Source organism: Pongo abelii, chromosome 3, assembly GCF_028885655.2.
Source record: "Pongo abelii isolate AG06213 chromosome 3, NHGRI_mPonAbe1-v2.0_pri, whole genome shotgun sequence".
Lineage (NCBI taxonomy): Eukaryota > Metazoa > Chordata > Mammalia > Primates > Hominidae > Pongo > Pongo abelii.
The window spans coordinates 58314753-58330569 of record NC_071988.2 but is presented as its reverse complement, the minus strand read 5'-3'; the positions used below and the strand labels follow the sequence as shown (position 1 = coordinate 58330569).

General features: G+C 35.7%; 1 long non-coding RNA gene across 6 annotated transcripts in view; it reads right to left on the bottom strand.

The window, feature by feature from the left end:
- LOC134761273 (uncharacterized) overlaps positions 1-15804 on the bottom strand; it is a 195445-nt gene extending 179641 nt beyond the window's left edge. For 3 of the 6 annotated variants that reach the window (XR_010139691.1, XR_010139692.1, XR_010139690.1), the window contains exons 1-2: positions 15603-15804; positions 11640-11737 (exon numbers count right to left, since the gene is read on the bottom strand). This is a non-coding gene — a long non-coding RNA (uncharacterized LOC134761273). The remainder of the gene's footprint in view (positions 1-11639; positions 11738-15602) is intronic. The other 3 variants (XR_010139689.1, XR_010139688.1, XR_010139687.1) reach the window with 3 other exon arrangements.
- Between the last annotated feature and the right edge of the window lie 13 nt (positions 15805-15817).

Here is a 15817-nt window from a genome sequence, read left to right as displayed (position 1 = left end):
AGTTTATTGTTTTATCAAGTATTATTTAATATTTTTATATCTTTATGCAGATATCAGTATTTCACAAAACAAATTTAGGTTAAGTTAGTTAAACTTTTATGGGTAAATTATTTTTAAAAAAGGAATATCAGAGCAGGATTATTATTTGTGAGTTAAAATCCTATGACTCTTTGTTTGATTGTATTTCTATGTTATTTCTTTAATGATTGATAATGTCAAAAATTGACAGTATCAATAACATTTATTGACACTATTGATAATGTCAATTATTGTCATTATCAATTGTTAAGGAAATAATATAAAATATAATATAAAAATTATATATAAGGCCTGTATAAAAAAATAAAGAAAAATGAACTTTGATAAGAAATTAGAAATGTAATTAAATATAGGACACCTAAAAAGAAAGACCAGAAATACTCCATTACTCTGTTTACTAAACATGTTTTAAAGAGTCCAAAAGCAATTCTCAGTAATTGCTTTGGAGACTGTCAAATACATCTGTGGAAGATTATCAGATTGTGTCTAAAATAAAATGAAATGAATTAAAACGTGTTGAGAATCAGGCAATACAGATAAAGCATAAATATCATTCTTAAGGATAATTCTTCATGCTGTATCTCTGCTAGAGTCTTTTCTAAAATTGTTATTTACAGCCTATAACATCAACTCTCTACTACTTTATGGAGAGAATTTTAGTTGTGTTAAAAGTATTTTGGAAGTTCCAACTTGAAAATGTAAAACCAAAAGCAAGTAGTAGTGATGTTTTCAAGCTTCAAAGAATGATTTGTTTATATGATTCTAGAATTACACTAAATATATATCTTGAGAGCAACATTATATTCTATTGGTTAAAAAATGCTTTTTGTAGATGTACAGATGACATTTTCTTTTCTTTTCTTTTTTTTTTTTTTTTTTGAGCTGATGTCTCACTCTGTCACCCAGGCTGGAGTGCAGTGGTGCGATCTCGGCTCACTGCAAGCTCCGCCTCCCAGGTTCAGGCCATTCTCCTGCCTCAGCCTCCCTAGTAGCTGGGACTACAGGCGCCCACCACCACGCCCGGCTAATTTTTTGTATTTTTAGTAGAGACGGGGTTTCACTGTGGTCTCGATCTCCTGACCTCATGATTCGCACACCTCGGCCTCCCAAAGTGCTGGGATTACAAGCGTGAACCACCGCACCCGGCCTTATTTTCTTGTATACTATTAAACACAAACAAACAGAGTTCAAATTTTGTTTACATTTATCTGTTTAAAAATGTAATTATTGATTTTAATGATGCGATCTCTTTAAAATTCAAATAATGATTTCAAAAATTAAAATATTAAGCTTTAGCTAAAAATATTTTGTGCACATATTACTATGCTATAAAAGTTTAGAAAAACTGTGACTTAGATATAAAAACTCAATATTAAGTTTCATGAAAAAAAATAAAGTGATATTTATTTTTGGCCCATGCCTCTGAAATTTGTTTCACTATAGCCAGTTATATACACACACCTTATTAAAGGTAAAGAATGTATAATTACCACACGGAATTAATAATTTGTATCTTTTGAACTAAATTATTTAACTGTTTACTTTTATGGGATCATAGATAGTAAGCTCAGAAAATGAAAATGCATTTTCTATGCTAAGAGGAAAACTTTGGCATCTCTAATACTCTCTAGTGAGACAAAATGTGAACTTGTGGTTATTACCTTAGTGTTTAAGGAGAGCAAGTGACTAGATATCTCTCATATGTCCTGAAGTCAAACAAAACCTCTATGGTAGGAAGATGTCTGAAGAAAATAACACAGGCTTTCTGTCTTTGCTTATGTATTGGACAGTACTAGGATACTTCAAGGGCAACTTTGAGGAATCCCTTGCATAACCTCAAAATGAGGTGGGGCAAAACATCTCAGCCCCAGGAATTCTTTTAACATTCTTAGATATGTTGGAATATGGCTTGGAGAGGAAATGAAAGGACAAAACTCTCTCAACAAATGCTTCCCCAGCCTTCATCTCCACCTTGTCTTAGTCAGATCAGCCTGCAACAACAGATTATCATATACTGGATATTAAACACACACACACACACACACACACACGTTTATTTCTCACAATTCTGGAGGCTGGGAAGTCCAAGTTCAGTGCGTTGGCAGAGCTCAGGTTGATGAGGGCCCTTTTCCTGGTTTACAGATGGGCCTCTTCTTTCTGTGTCCTTATCGTGGGGTGCAGAGAGAGCACATGTCTACCCTTTTCTTATAAGAATATTAATTGTGAACTACTACTTCGCAAGGCCTCGCCTCTAAATATCATCACATTGGGAATTAGCCTTTCAACATACGAATTTTGGGGATATACAAATATTTAGTCCACAGAAGGCCTGAAGGACAGACTTTCATTTTTTTCTAGAACATCTGTTGACTTACTTTTCCATTTTTGACACACAGTAAAACTACCATAGGTAATTTAAGGAAAATATAGATAAACAGAAGAGTTATTTATGGATTAATAAAATTTACTTATAGTTAAAATGTTTCCCTAAAAATTTCCAAGGCAAGATAAAAATTTACTACTGCCAAAATCTATCACTGCTAAAAATCTACTACATATGTAAGAAAGAAATAAATCAATTCTATACAAGTTAAGAAGAAACACTTTGCAGCTCATTTTACAGAGTCGGCATTACTCTGTTACCAAACCGAAAAAATATATAAAAAGAAAGAAACCTAAAGAATAATATCTCTAAGGAAATAGACACCAAAATCTTCAACAAAATCCTAGCTAGTCATATCCGGCAATATTAAATACAGATAGTAAATTACAAAAAGTGAGCTTTGTTTAAATATTAGAAAATCATTTAACATAATTCAGCATGCAGACAGGCTACTAAAGAAAATCCAAAGAATCATTTCAATAGATACAGAGAAAAAGCATTTGATAAAAATGCAACAATCATTCATAAACATAGTCTTATAAATGTATTAACTTAATAAAGGCGTCATTATGGGCTAAACTGCTTGCCTCTCCTGAATTCTATATGTTGAAATTCAAATCCTCAGTGCACCCAAATGTAATCATATTTGGAGATCGAGTCTTTACAGAGATAATTAAGTTATAATGAGTTCATTCAGGTGGGCCATATTCCAATATGATTCACGTCCTTATGAGAAGAGAAAATTGAAACACAGACACGTGTACAGAAGGAAAACCTTGTGAAGGCACAAAGAGAGTAAAGCCACCTGGAAACCAAAGAGAGAAGCCTGGAACTGATCCTTCTCTCACAGCTGTAACCAAATGTGGTGACATCTAGAATTCAGCTTCTTAGCCTCCAGAACTGTGAGAAAATAAATTTCTGTGATACTTTTCGGCAGCAACCTTAGCAAACCAATACAGGGATTTGCAAACAGCCTGCAATTATCATTAAACTTAATGGTGAAAAACTGATTTAAGTTTCCTGTAATACCTGGAAAAAGCAAGAACGTTTATTCTTACCACCCCTATTTTAACATTTTACTGGAGCCCCCAGCCAGTGTAATAAAGATGAAAAAAAGACACAAAAAGCACGCAGATAAGGAGAGATGAAATAATACTCTCTTTACAAATAACTTATGACAGAACTGAGTGTACAGGCAATCTTGAAGAATATACAAAATCACCATTGGAACAAATAAATAAATTTAATAAAGCTACAGGCACAAGATTATTAAAGAAAATCAATGATATTTGCTTTTACTAGCAATAAGCATTTGGAAATTGTATCATTTACGATAACATCAAAAACATGTAGTATGTATGGCTAAATTTACCAAAATATAGATTGTTGAGATATTCTATGAAACGTTATTGACAGCTAAAGAAGGCCTATATAAATGGAAAGATATGTTAAGGAAACTAAAGATTCAATAATGTTAAGATTTCAATTATCCAGAAATTTATACAGGTTTAACTAAAGCCTTATTAAAAAGCTTAGTAGCTAGCTTTATTAAATTCCAATGATGTCTCACTATGCTACGTATTTTTAAATTTTTAAAACAGATACCTGTATAATATGAAATGATTGAATCAAGGTAATTGCTATATCATCACCTCAAATACTTATCACTTATTTCTCCTGTCTAACTAAAACACCATACCCTTTGATATCTCCCAATTCTCCCCAGTCTCCAGCCTCTGATCATAATCATTCTAGTCACTGCCTTCATGAGTTCAATTGTTTAAGATTCCTCATATAAGTGAAAACAGGTACTATTTGTCTTTCTGTGAGTGGCTTATTTCACTTAGCATAATGTCCTCAGGTTCATCAATGTTGTCACAAATGATAGGATTTCTCTCTTTTTAAAGATTTAATGGTATTCCATTGTGTGTGTTGTGTGTGTGTGCATGTGTGTGTGCACATGTGTGTATATATATACTACATATAAAGAGTGTGTGAGTGTGTATCACATTTTATCCATTCATTTGTTTATGGAAACTTGGTTTGATTCCATAACTTGGCTATTGTAAACTATCCTGCAATGAATATAGAAGTGCAGATAGCTCTTCAACATATTTATGTTTATGAAATCCTTTGGATATAGACCCCGAAGTAGAGTTGCTAGATCATATAGTAATTCTATTTTTAGGTTTTTAAGGAACCTCACAACAGTTTTCTGTGGAACAAATCAAGAGCAAGAGAGCAAATGACTCAATTAAAAGTAGTCAATGCACCTAAATAGATGTTTCTCAAAGGAAGCTGCTCCTAAATGCAAACGGAAAACAGATATATGAAAAAATAATCAACATCACTAAATATTGGTGAAATACAAATTAAACTACAATGAGATAGTCACACAAGTCAGAATGGCTACTATCCAAAATGATGAAAGATAAAAAGTGTTGATGAGAATGTGAAGAAAACCAAACCAGACTGTTGGTGAGATTGTAAATTACTCCAATTATACTTGGCAGGGATATTCTAAACTGATTTTGGAACTATAAAGAAAGTAGAATAGCTTTTTTATTTATTTTTTTATTTACTAAAGAGAAGTACATAGAGGACTTACTTTTCCTGCTTCAAGACTCACTATAAAGTATAGTCACAAAGACAGTGTGGTATTGGAGGACAGACATACAGAAGCATGGGACGAAATAGAAAGTACAAAAATTAATAAACACATATACAGTCAATTGATTTTTGCCAAAGATCCCAAGGAAATGAACGAGAAAATGATAGTTTTCTACAAATAATATTGAAGTAATTGGAGTCCACATCAAAAACAGAAAAAGTTTTAAGTCTTAAAACATAAATCATAAACCTAAATATAAGTGGTCAACTTCAAAAGTTGAGGAAGAACACAGGCACAAAATGGACAAACAAATGTTGTGACATTGAATCAGGAAAGATTAAAATAATGCTCAAAGGGCAAGAGCTATAATTTAGAATGAAGATAAATTCAATGTATAAATATTTATTTAAAATTCATTTTCTTTTTTTTTTTAGTTTTATAATTCTACATTTATTTCCATGTCTCTTATAATTTAAAACAGATAATTCAAAACATTGTTAAAAGGATTTTTTACAAAAACTTTTTAAAAAATAGCAATTATTTTAATCCATGATGGATTCACTAATGATTTCATGACAAAGAACGTCATTAACTTTTTAAGATAAATATTCGTATGATAGGCCAATTCACTAATATCATGAAAATAAATGATAATTCATAATTCTTTTTTTCTTTATTATTATTATTATTATTATTATACTTTAGGTTTTATGGCACATGTGCACAATGTGCAGGTAAGTTACATATGTATACATGTGCCATGCTGGTGCGCTGCACCCACTAACTCGTCATCTAGCATTAGGCATATCTCCCAATGCTATCCCTTCCCCCTCCCCCCACCCCACAACAGTCCTCGAAGTGCGATGTTCCCCTTCCTGTGTCCATGTGTTCTCATTGTTCAATTCCCACCTATGAGTGACAATATGCGGTGTTTGGGTTTTTGTTCTTGTGATAGCTTACTGACAATGATGATTTCCAATTTCATCCATGTCCCTACAAAGGACATGAACTCATCATTTTTTATGGCTGCATAGTATTCCATGGTGTATATGTGCCACATTTTCTTAATCCAGTCTATCATTGTTGGACATTTGGGTTGGTTCCAAGTCTTTGCTATTGTGAATAATGCCGCAATGAACATACGTGTGCATGTGTCTTTATAGCAGCATGATTTATAGTCCTTTGGGTATATACCCAGTAATGGGATGGCTGGGTCAAATGGCATTTCTAGTTCTAGATCCCTGAGGAATCGCCACACTGACTTCCACAAGGGTTGAACTAGTTTACAGTCCCACCAACACTGTAAAAGTATTCCTATTTCTCCACATCCTCTCCAGCACCTGTTCTTTCCTGACATTTTAATGACTGCCATTCTAACTGGTGTGAGATGGTATCTCATTGTGGTTTTGATTTGCATTTCTCTGATGGCCAGTGATGGTGAGCATTTTTTCATGTGTTTTTTGGCTGCATACATGTCTTCTTTTGAGAAGTGTCTGTTCATGTCCTTCGCCCTCTTTTTGATGGGGTTGTTTGTTTTTTTCTTGTAAATTTGTTGGAGTTCATTGTAGATTCTGGATATTAGCCCTTTGTCAGATGAGTAGGTTGCGAAAATTTTCTCCCATTTTGTAGGTTGCCTGTTCACTCTGATGGTAGTTTCTTTTGCTGTGCAGAAGCTCTTTAGTTTAATTAGATCCCATTTGTCAATTATGGCTTTTGTTGCCATTGCTTTTGGTGTTTTAGACATGAAGTCCTTGCCCATGCCTATGTCCTGAATGGTAATGCCTAGGTTTTCTTCTAGGGTTTTTATGGTTTTAGGTCTAACATTTAAGTCTTTAATCCATCTTGAATTGATTTTTGTATAAGGTGTAAGGAAGGGATCCAGTTTCAGCTTTCTGTATATGGCTAGCCAGTTTTCCCAGCACCATTTATTAAATAGGGAATCCTTTCCCCATTTCTTGTTTTTCTCAGGTTTGTCAAAGATCAGATAGTTGTAGATATGTGGCATTATTTCTGAGGGCTCTGTTCTGTTCCATTGATCTATATCTCTGTTTTGGTACCAGTACCATGCTGTTTTGGTTACTGTAGCCTTGTAGTATAGTTTGAAGTCAGGTAGTGTGATGCCTCCAGCTTTGTTCTTTTCGCTTAGGATTGACTTGGCGATGCAGGCTCTTTTTTGGTTCCATATGAACTTTAAAGTAGTTTTTTCCAATTCTGTGAAGAAAGTCATTGGTAGCTTCATGGGGATGGCATTGAATCTGTAAATTACCTTGGGAAGGATGGCCATTTTCACGATATTGATTCTTCCTACCCATGAGCATGGAATGTTCTTCCATTTGTTTGTATCCTCTTTTATTTCCTTGAGCAGTGGTTTGTAGTTCTCCTTGAAGAGGTCCTTCACATCCTTTGTAAGTTGGATTCCTAGGTATTTTATTCTCTTTTGAAGCAATTGTGAATGGGAGTTCACTCATGATTGGGCTCTCTGTTTGTCTGTTATTGATGTATAAGAATGCTTGTGATTTTTGTACATTGATTTTGTATCCTGAGACTTTGCTGAAGTTGCTTATCAGCTTAAGGAGATTTTGGGCTGAGACAATGGGGTTTTCTAGATATACAATCATGTCATCTGCAAACAGGGACAATTTGACTTCCTCTTTTCCTAATTGAATACCCTTGATTTCCTTCTCCTGCCTAATTGCCCTGGCCAGAACTTCCAACACTATGTTGAATAGAAGTGGTGAGAGAGGGCATCCCTGTCTTGTGCCAGTTTTCAAAGGGAATGCTTCCAGTTTTTGCCCATTCAGTATGATATTGGCTGTGGGTTTGTCATAGATAGCTCTTATTATTTTGAGATACGTCCCATCAATACCTAATTTATTGAGAGTTTTTAGCATGAAGGATTGTTGAATTTTGTCAAAAGCCTTTTCTGCATCTATTGAGATAATCATGTGGTTTTTGTCTTTGGTTCTGTTTATATGCTGGATTACATTTATTGATTTGCGTATATTGAACCAGGCTTGCATCCCAGGGATGAAGCCCACTTGATCATGGTGGATAAGCTTTTTGATGTGCTGCTGGATTCTGTTTGCCAGTATTTTATTGAGGATTTTTGCATCAATGTTCATCAAGGAGATTGGTCTAAAATTCTCTTTTTTTGTTTTGTCTCTGCCAGGCTTTGGTATCAGGATGATGCTGGCCTCATAAAATGAGTTAGGGAGGATTCCCTCTTTTTCTATTGATTGGAATAGTTTCAGAAGGAATGGTACCAGTTCCTCCTTGTACCTCTGGTAGAATTGAGCTGTGAATCCATCTGGTCCTGGACTTTTTTTGGTTGGTAAGCTATTGATTATTGCCACAATTTCAGCTCCTGTTATTGGTCTATTCAGAGATTTAACTTCTTCCTGGTTTAGTCTTGGGAGGGTGTATGTGTTGAGGAATTTATCCATTTCTTCTAGATTTTCTAGTTTATTTGCGTAGAGTTGTTTGTAGTATTCTCTGATGGTAGTTTGTATTTCTGTGGGATCGGTGGTGATATCCCCTTTATCATTTTTTATTGCATGTATTTGATTCTTCTCTCTTTTTTTCTTTATTAATCTTGCTAGCAGTCTATCAATTTTGTTAATCCTTTCAAAAAACCAGCTCCTGGATTCATTAATTTTTTGAAGGGTTTTTTGTGTCTCTGTTTCCTTCAGTTCTGCTCTGATTTTAGTTATTTCTTGCCTTCTGCTAGCTTTTGAATGTGTTTGCTCTTGCTTTTCTAGTTCTTTTAATTGTGATGTTAGGGTGTCAATTTTGGATCTTTCCTGCTTTCTCTTGTGGGCATTTAGTGCTATAAATTTCCCTCTACACACTGCTTTGAATGCATCCCAGAGATTCTGGTATGTTGTGTCTTGGTTCTCGTTGGTTTCAAAGAACATCTTTATTTTTGCCTTCATTTCATTATGTACCCAGTAGTCATTCAGGAGCAGGTTGTTCAGTTTCCACGTAGTTGAGTGGTTTTGAGTGAGATTCTTAATCCTGAGTTCTAGCTTGATTGCACTGTGATCTGAGAGATAGTTTGTTATAATTTCTGTTCTTTTACATTTATTGAGGAGAGCTTTACTTCCAAGTATGTGGTCAGTTTTGGAATAGGTATGGTGTGGTGCTGAAAAAAATGTATATTCTGTTGATTTGGGGTGGAGAGTTCTGTAGATGTCTATTAGGTCTGCTTGGTGCAGAGCTGAGTTCAATTCCTGGGTATCCTTGTTGACTTTCTGTCTCGTTTATCTGTCTAATGTTGACAGTGGGGTGTTAAAGTCTCCCATTATTAATGTGTGGGAGTCTAAGTCTCTTTGTAGGTCACTCAGGACTTGCTTTATGAATCTGGGTGCTCCTGTATTGGGTGCGTATATGTTTAGGATAGTTAGCTCTTCTCGTTGAATTAATCCCTTTACCATTATGTAATGGCCTTCTTTGTCTCTTTTGATCTTTGTTGGTTTAAAGTCTGTTTTATCAGAGACTAGGATTGCTACCCCTGCCTTTTTTTGTTTTCCATGTGCTTGGTAGATCTTCCTCCATCCTTTTATTTTGAGCCTATGTGTGTCTCTGCACGTGAGATGGGTTTCCTGAATACAGCACACTGATGGGTCTTGAGTCTTTATCCAATTTGCCAGTCTGTGTCTTTTAATTGGAGCATTTAATCCATTTACATTTAAGGTTAATATTGTTATGTGTGAATTTGATCCTGTCATTATGATGTTAGCTGGTTATTTTGCTCGTTAGTTGATGCAGTCCCTTCCTAGTCTCGATGGTCTTTACATTTTGGCATGATTTTGCAGCGGCTGGTACCGGTTATGCCTTTCCATGTTTAGCGCTTCCTTCTGGAGCTCTTTTAGGGCAGGCCTGGTGGTGACAAAATCTCTCAGCATTTGCTTGTCTGTAAAGTATTTTATTTCTCCTTCACTTATGAAGCTTAGTTTGGCAGGATATGAAATTCTGGGTTGAAAATTCTTTTCTTTAAGAATGTTGAATATTGGCCCCCACTCTCTTCTGGCTTGTAGGGTTTCTGCCGAGAGATCTGCTGTTAGTCTGATGGGCTTCCCTTTGATGGTAACCCGACCTTTCTCTCTGGCTGCCCTTAACATTTTTTCCTTCATTTCAACTTTGGTGAATCTGACAATTATATGTCTTGGAGTTTCTCTTCTCAAGGAGTATCTTTGTGGCATTCTCTGTATTACCTGAATCTGAATGTTGGCCTGCCTTGCTAGATTGGGGAAGTTCTCCTGGATAATATCCTGCAGAGTGTTTACCAACTTGGTTCCATTCTCCCCGTCACTTTCAGGTACACCAATCAGACATAGATTTGGTCTTTTCACATAGTCCCACATTTCTTGGAGGCTTTGCTCATTTCTTTTTATTCTTTTTTCTCTAAGCTTCCCTTCTTGCTTCATTTCATTCATTTCATCTTCCAGGGCTGATACCTTTTCTTCCATTTGATCACATCGGCTCCTGAGGCTTCTGCATTCTTCACATAGTTCTCGAGCCTTGGTTGTCAGCTCCATCAGCTCCTTTAAGCACTTCTCTGTATTGGTTATTCTAGTTATACATTCTTCTAAATTTTTTTCAAAGTTTTCAACTTCTTTGCCTTTGGTTTGAATATCCTCCCGTAGCTTGGAGTAATTTGATCATCTGAAGCCTTCTTCTCTCAGCTCGTCAAAGTCGTTCTCCATCCAGCTTTGTTCCATTGCTGGTGAGGAACTGCGTTCCTTTGGAGGAGGAGAGGTACTCTGCTTTTTAGAGTTTCCAGTTTTTCTGCTATGTTTTTTCCCCATCTTTGTGGTTTTATCTACTTTTGGTCTTTGATGGTGGTGATGTACAGATGGGTTTTTGGTGTGGATGTCCTTTCTGTTAGTTTTCCTTCTAACAGACAGGACCCTCAGCTGCAGGTCTGTTGGAGTACCTGGCCAGCCGTGTGAGGTGTCAGTCTGCCCCTGCTGGGGGGTGCCTCCCAGTTAGGCTGCTCGGGGGTCAGGGGTCAGGGACCCACTTGAGGAGGCAGTCAGCCCGTTCTCAGATCTCCAGCTGCGTGCTGGGAGAACCACTGCTCTCCTCAAAGCTGTCAGACAGGGACATTTAAGTCAGCAGAGATTACTGCTGTCTTTTTGTTTGTCTGTGCCCTGCCCCCAGAGGTGGAGCCTACAGAGGCAGGCAGGCCTCCTTGAGCTGTGGTGGGCTCCACCCAGTTCAAGCTTCCCAGCTGCTTTGTTTACCTAAGCGAGCCTGGGCAATGGCGGGCGCCCCTCCCCCAGCCTCGCTGCCGACTTGCTGTTTGATCTCAGACTGCTGTGCTAGCAATCAGCGAGACTCCGTGGGCGTAGGACCCTCTGAGCCAGGTGCCGGCTATAATCTCCTGGGGCACCGTTTCCTAAGCCCGTCGGAAAAGCACAGTATTCGGGTGGGAGTGGCCCAATTTTCCAGGTGCCATCCGTCACCCCTGGAAAGAGAACTCCCTGACCCCTTGCGCTTCCCGAGTGAGGCAATGCCTCGCCCCTGCTTCGGCTGGCACACGGTGCACTCACCCACTGACCTGCGCCCACTGTCTGGCACTCCCTAGTGAGATGAACACGGTACCTCAGATGGAAATGCAGAAATCACCCGTCTTCTGTGTCACTCACGCTGGGAGCTGTAGACCCGAACTGTTCCTATTCGGCCATCTTGGCTCCTCCTTCCTAAAAATTCATTTTCAAAAGAGGCTTAATGCATTTAAGAACCAAGCAAAACTGTGAGAGGATGTTTTCAAATATAAATGGGTAAAGAAATTGTGTACAGAACATCTAAGTTATACTTAAAACTCAGTGAAGAAGAAAACTCAACAATAAAACAAATGTTTGAATCCTTTAACAAAGATACATGAATGATAAATAAGAACATAAATATATAAGAAAAATGGTTAAAAAGTAAAAAAATTCAAATTAAATTGGCAATCATATACCCCTACCTACCTAAAATATTAGTTAAAATTAAAAATCTGATTATATTACATTATATAAAATTTCAGAAAAGAAGTAAAAATTCTTTAACTTTGGGTATTTGGATTATTTACTGTTATATCAAAACATATTATACACATGCAACATTTTAATAATGTATTATTTGCTTGTCTTAATATTCTAGAATGCTCAAGGATGATTCCTTCTATTAATGAAACAGGATATATGGTAGAGAAAGAATTGTTTCACAAGATGGTTTATCACGATAAAATTATAATAAATCACTGGAGATAATATGTTTATGGGACATGTGAAGTCCTATCTGGGGAAACATAATGCTAGATCAGTGCCTAACATATTGTCTCAAATTAAATAGAAAGTATATTAAAGAGTTGAATAGTAATAAAAAAGGAGATAAAGCAGGAGGATGAGAAACAATAAATTCTAGGTGAAAATACATGTGATTGTTTGACTTTAGTCTATAAACAGATTCCTACACAAGCAATATAATAAATTTAATGAGAAGAATTTAGAGACTTGATAAAATATAAAAATATGTGTGATCAGCTTCCCAAAATTTATCTTACAAAGGAATGTAAAAATGAGAAAAAATATTTTATCATGTGTATCAAACCTAGAATATCATTATTAAAACATGCATACAGTTGAACACAAAAAGTAGAAAAATAAAATAGACAAGCCAAACAAAGAATATCAATAGCCTTTCACACAAATAATAAATTGAAACAGTAAATGATTTAACATCTTTAAAGGGGGGGCGGTGCATCAAACAATTCAAGAAATACAAACAAAAATAACAATAATGATAAAACAAAAAGAAATTGGAAAATTTATTGTTTGATTTTGTTAAATATTAGTAGCATGGAACATTGAAATAATAACTTGAACTCTGCTGGTATGTGCATAAATTGCTTTAAAATATAGTTCTGTATAGTTATTTGGCTATAGAATGACAATGCTTAAAAATATTATCTTAAACCCATTAATTCCCTTTCTAGGAATGCATCCAAGAAAAATTTCAGAGGTTTAGACAAAAATTATGAACAAAGATACATATAGCTCTTTATAATAATGAAAAAAAATTAACTGCAATCTCTTCTCAATGAGGCCAACCTAGGGGCTTATTTCAGCCTCTTTTTAAATCCTTTTTATGTAGTTCTATATTTTCCCATGAAAATTATCACCTTCTATCATAATGTTACAATTATTTATTATTTATTATCATTTATCAGTTACTTCCTGCCACAGAACACAAGTTTTATGCGTGCAGCCATTTTTTTTTCCTAGCTGTGTTAACTGATGTATTCTAAGTGCAAAGAAGAGGCCCTGTCTATATTAAGTACTCAGTAAATAATTGGTGATTAAAATAATTAATAATAATTTTATTATATATGTATTTTATTCTTTACTAAATAATAAAATTATGTTTTAAAACATAATGAGTATTTAGGCATATTTAAGCATATATAAATTTTCCTGTGTGTGCAAAAATCAGACAACAATCTATTTTTATGGTGACCATAATCATACACATATATACATGTATGATATATTTTAGTAGGCAGAGTCTTGCTCTATCACCCAGGCTGGAGTGCAGTGGCTCCACCTCGGCTCACTGCAACCTCCGTCTCCCAGGTTCAAGCGATTCTCGTGCCTCAGCCTCCCGAGTAGCTGGGACTACTGGCACATGCCACCACACCTGACTAATTTTTGCACGAGAATCGCTTGAACCTGGGAGACGGAGGTTGCAGTGAGCCGAGGTGGAGCCACTGCACTCCAGCCTGGGTGATAGAGCAAGACTCTGCCTACTAAAATAAAATAAAATATAAAGAATGGTGACATTATTGACCAGTAAAACCAGTATTCAAAACAAAAGAACGCAAAGGCTCAAATGGTAGAGTTAAAGGTGATCTTCATTTGCCCTCATCTCTAAATATTCTATAATTATTACATAATAATTGAACACTTAGAAATATAATTAAAAATATAGTCTAAATATATATGGATATATAAACTAGTTCATAAAGATAATGTACCTCAATATCATATGTTTAAGAGAAACAAAAATATCTTAGTATATGGATTTAAAATGGGGAATTGAGGAAACATGCATGATGTGAAATGAGAGCTTATAGCACAAGACTGTGCCATGAAGAATTGAGACTTTTATAAAGATATGAAAAATTCATAAAGCTGCCACCTTCCCCAAGCCACTGGCATCCCTGGGCTAGTGCATTTATTACAGGGGTCCCCAACAGCTTTCTCTGCTTGCTCATTTACCTCTATAATCTTTTCTCTTCACTGCAGCAGAGGGCTTTTCACATTATGCATAAGATGAATTGCCTTTTTCTTCTCAAAACTCTACAATGGTTTTCTGTATCATTCAAGGCAAAAGTCAAAGCACCTAACTGTCCACACTGCCCTAATGGACGTGAAACATCTACCAAATTTTGGGATCAGATTATGTCATATCAAGATTTATCTGTCTATTCTAAATAAACCTAGCAAACCCTCAAACCCACAGCAACTTATTCCTCACTATCCGGGTTCAAGCAATTCTCCTATCTCAGCCTCCCGAGGAGCTGGGACTACAGGCGCCTGCCAACACGTCTGGCTAATTTTTGTATGTTTAGTAGACACAGGGTTTCACCATGTTGGTCAGGCTGGTCTCGAACTCCTAATCTCAGGTGATCCACCCACTTCGGCCTCCCAATTACAGGCGTGAGCCACCATGCCTGGCCCTCTGGTATTATTTTTCTTCACTGGAATTGTCACTATCTGATAGAAACCATGACATAGGTAGAAAATACCATGTACTGTTCATATATATTAAATATTTATACATGCATACAGACAGACATATGCTCAAACACATACACACACAGAATATACATTACATACACTTAATACAATTATTTAGTTCACACCCTAGTGTGCCTAGTATATTATATATTTAATATTTTTATTTCACCAATTAATGCATGTCTGCACAGGCACACATTTGTGCTATTTCATTTCTCTAAGTCCTTTGTCTTGAAAATGCAATTCTTCATAAAAGAATGAATTTTAATTATTTGATTCAGCATTGTATTTTTTAAAAGTCTAGCTGAAGGCCTGGCACATGCATGGAAACTGATGAGTATTTATTTACTGAATTAGACATTAAATAAATCGGTGCATCTTTTGTGGTCACTCTTTCTACATAACAAGGATTTGATGGTTAATATCTGCATATAATGTGAAAGACATTGTAAATCTACTTATGTATATGTATATATATGTATGTATAAATATATATAATTGATTTGATCAATTTATTGGTCTTTCTATCTGTCTATATCTATGCCCTATATTTATGCTTAAATTGCTCAGCAATTTTAAGTGAGGTGCCCCTGTATAAGTGATTTCTTCTTAAGTTCCTGTTATTTCTTTAAGTTCTCTCCCCCATCCTAAACAACCACAAAACTTCCTAAGAAGATAAAGTTGAAGAAACAGTTCACAGTGACATTCAAATTTAACTCTTCATATATCCTGGGTGGCACAACAAGAGGTTGAAAAAATCTGCACAGATTGTTTTACATACCTCCATGGAGCCTTTTATATAATTCTGAGTGACTAACTTCTTTCAGCCTGTTTAGACAGGATTAGATCAAACCGAGAATCTCTCCTAACATAATTACGTGATTATCTTGGGATTTTTCTTTTGTTGCTCCTCTTGTTACATCACATCAGTTGGAAAAGAAAATCTGTGGAATTATACATGTCGAGTTCTAGAATTCTGTGAATGTAAGCACACAG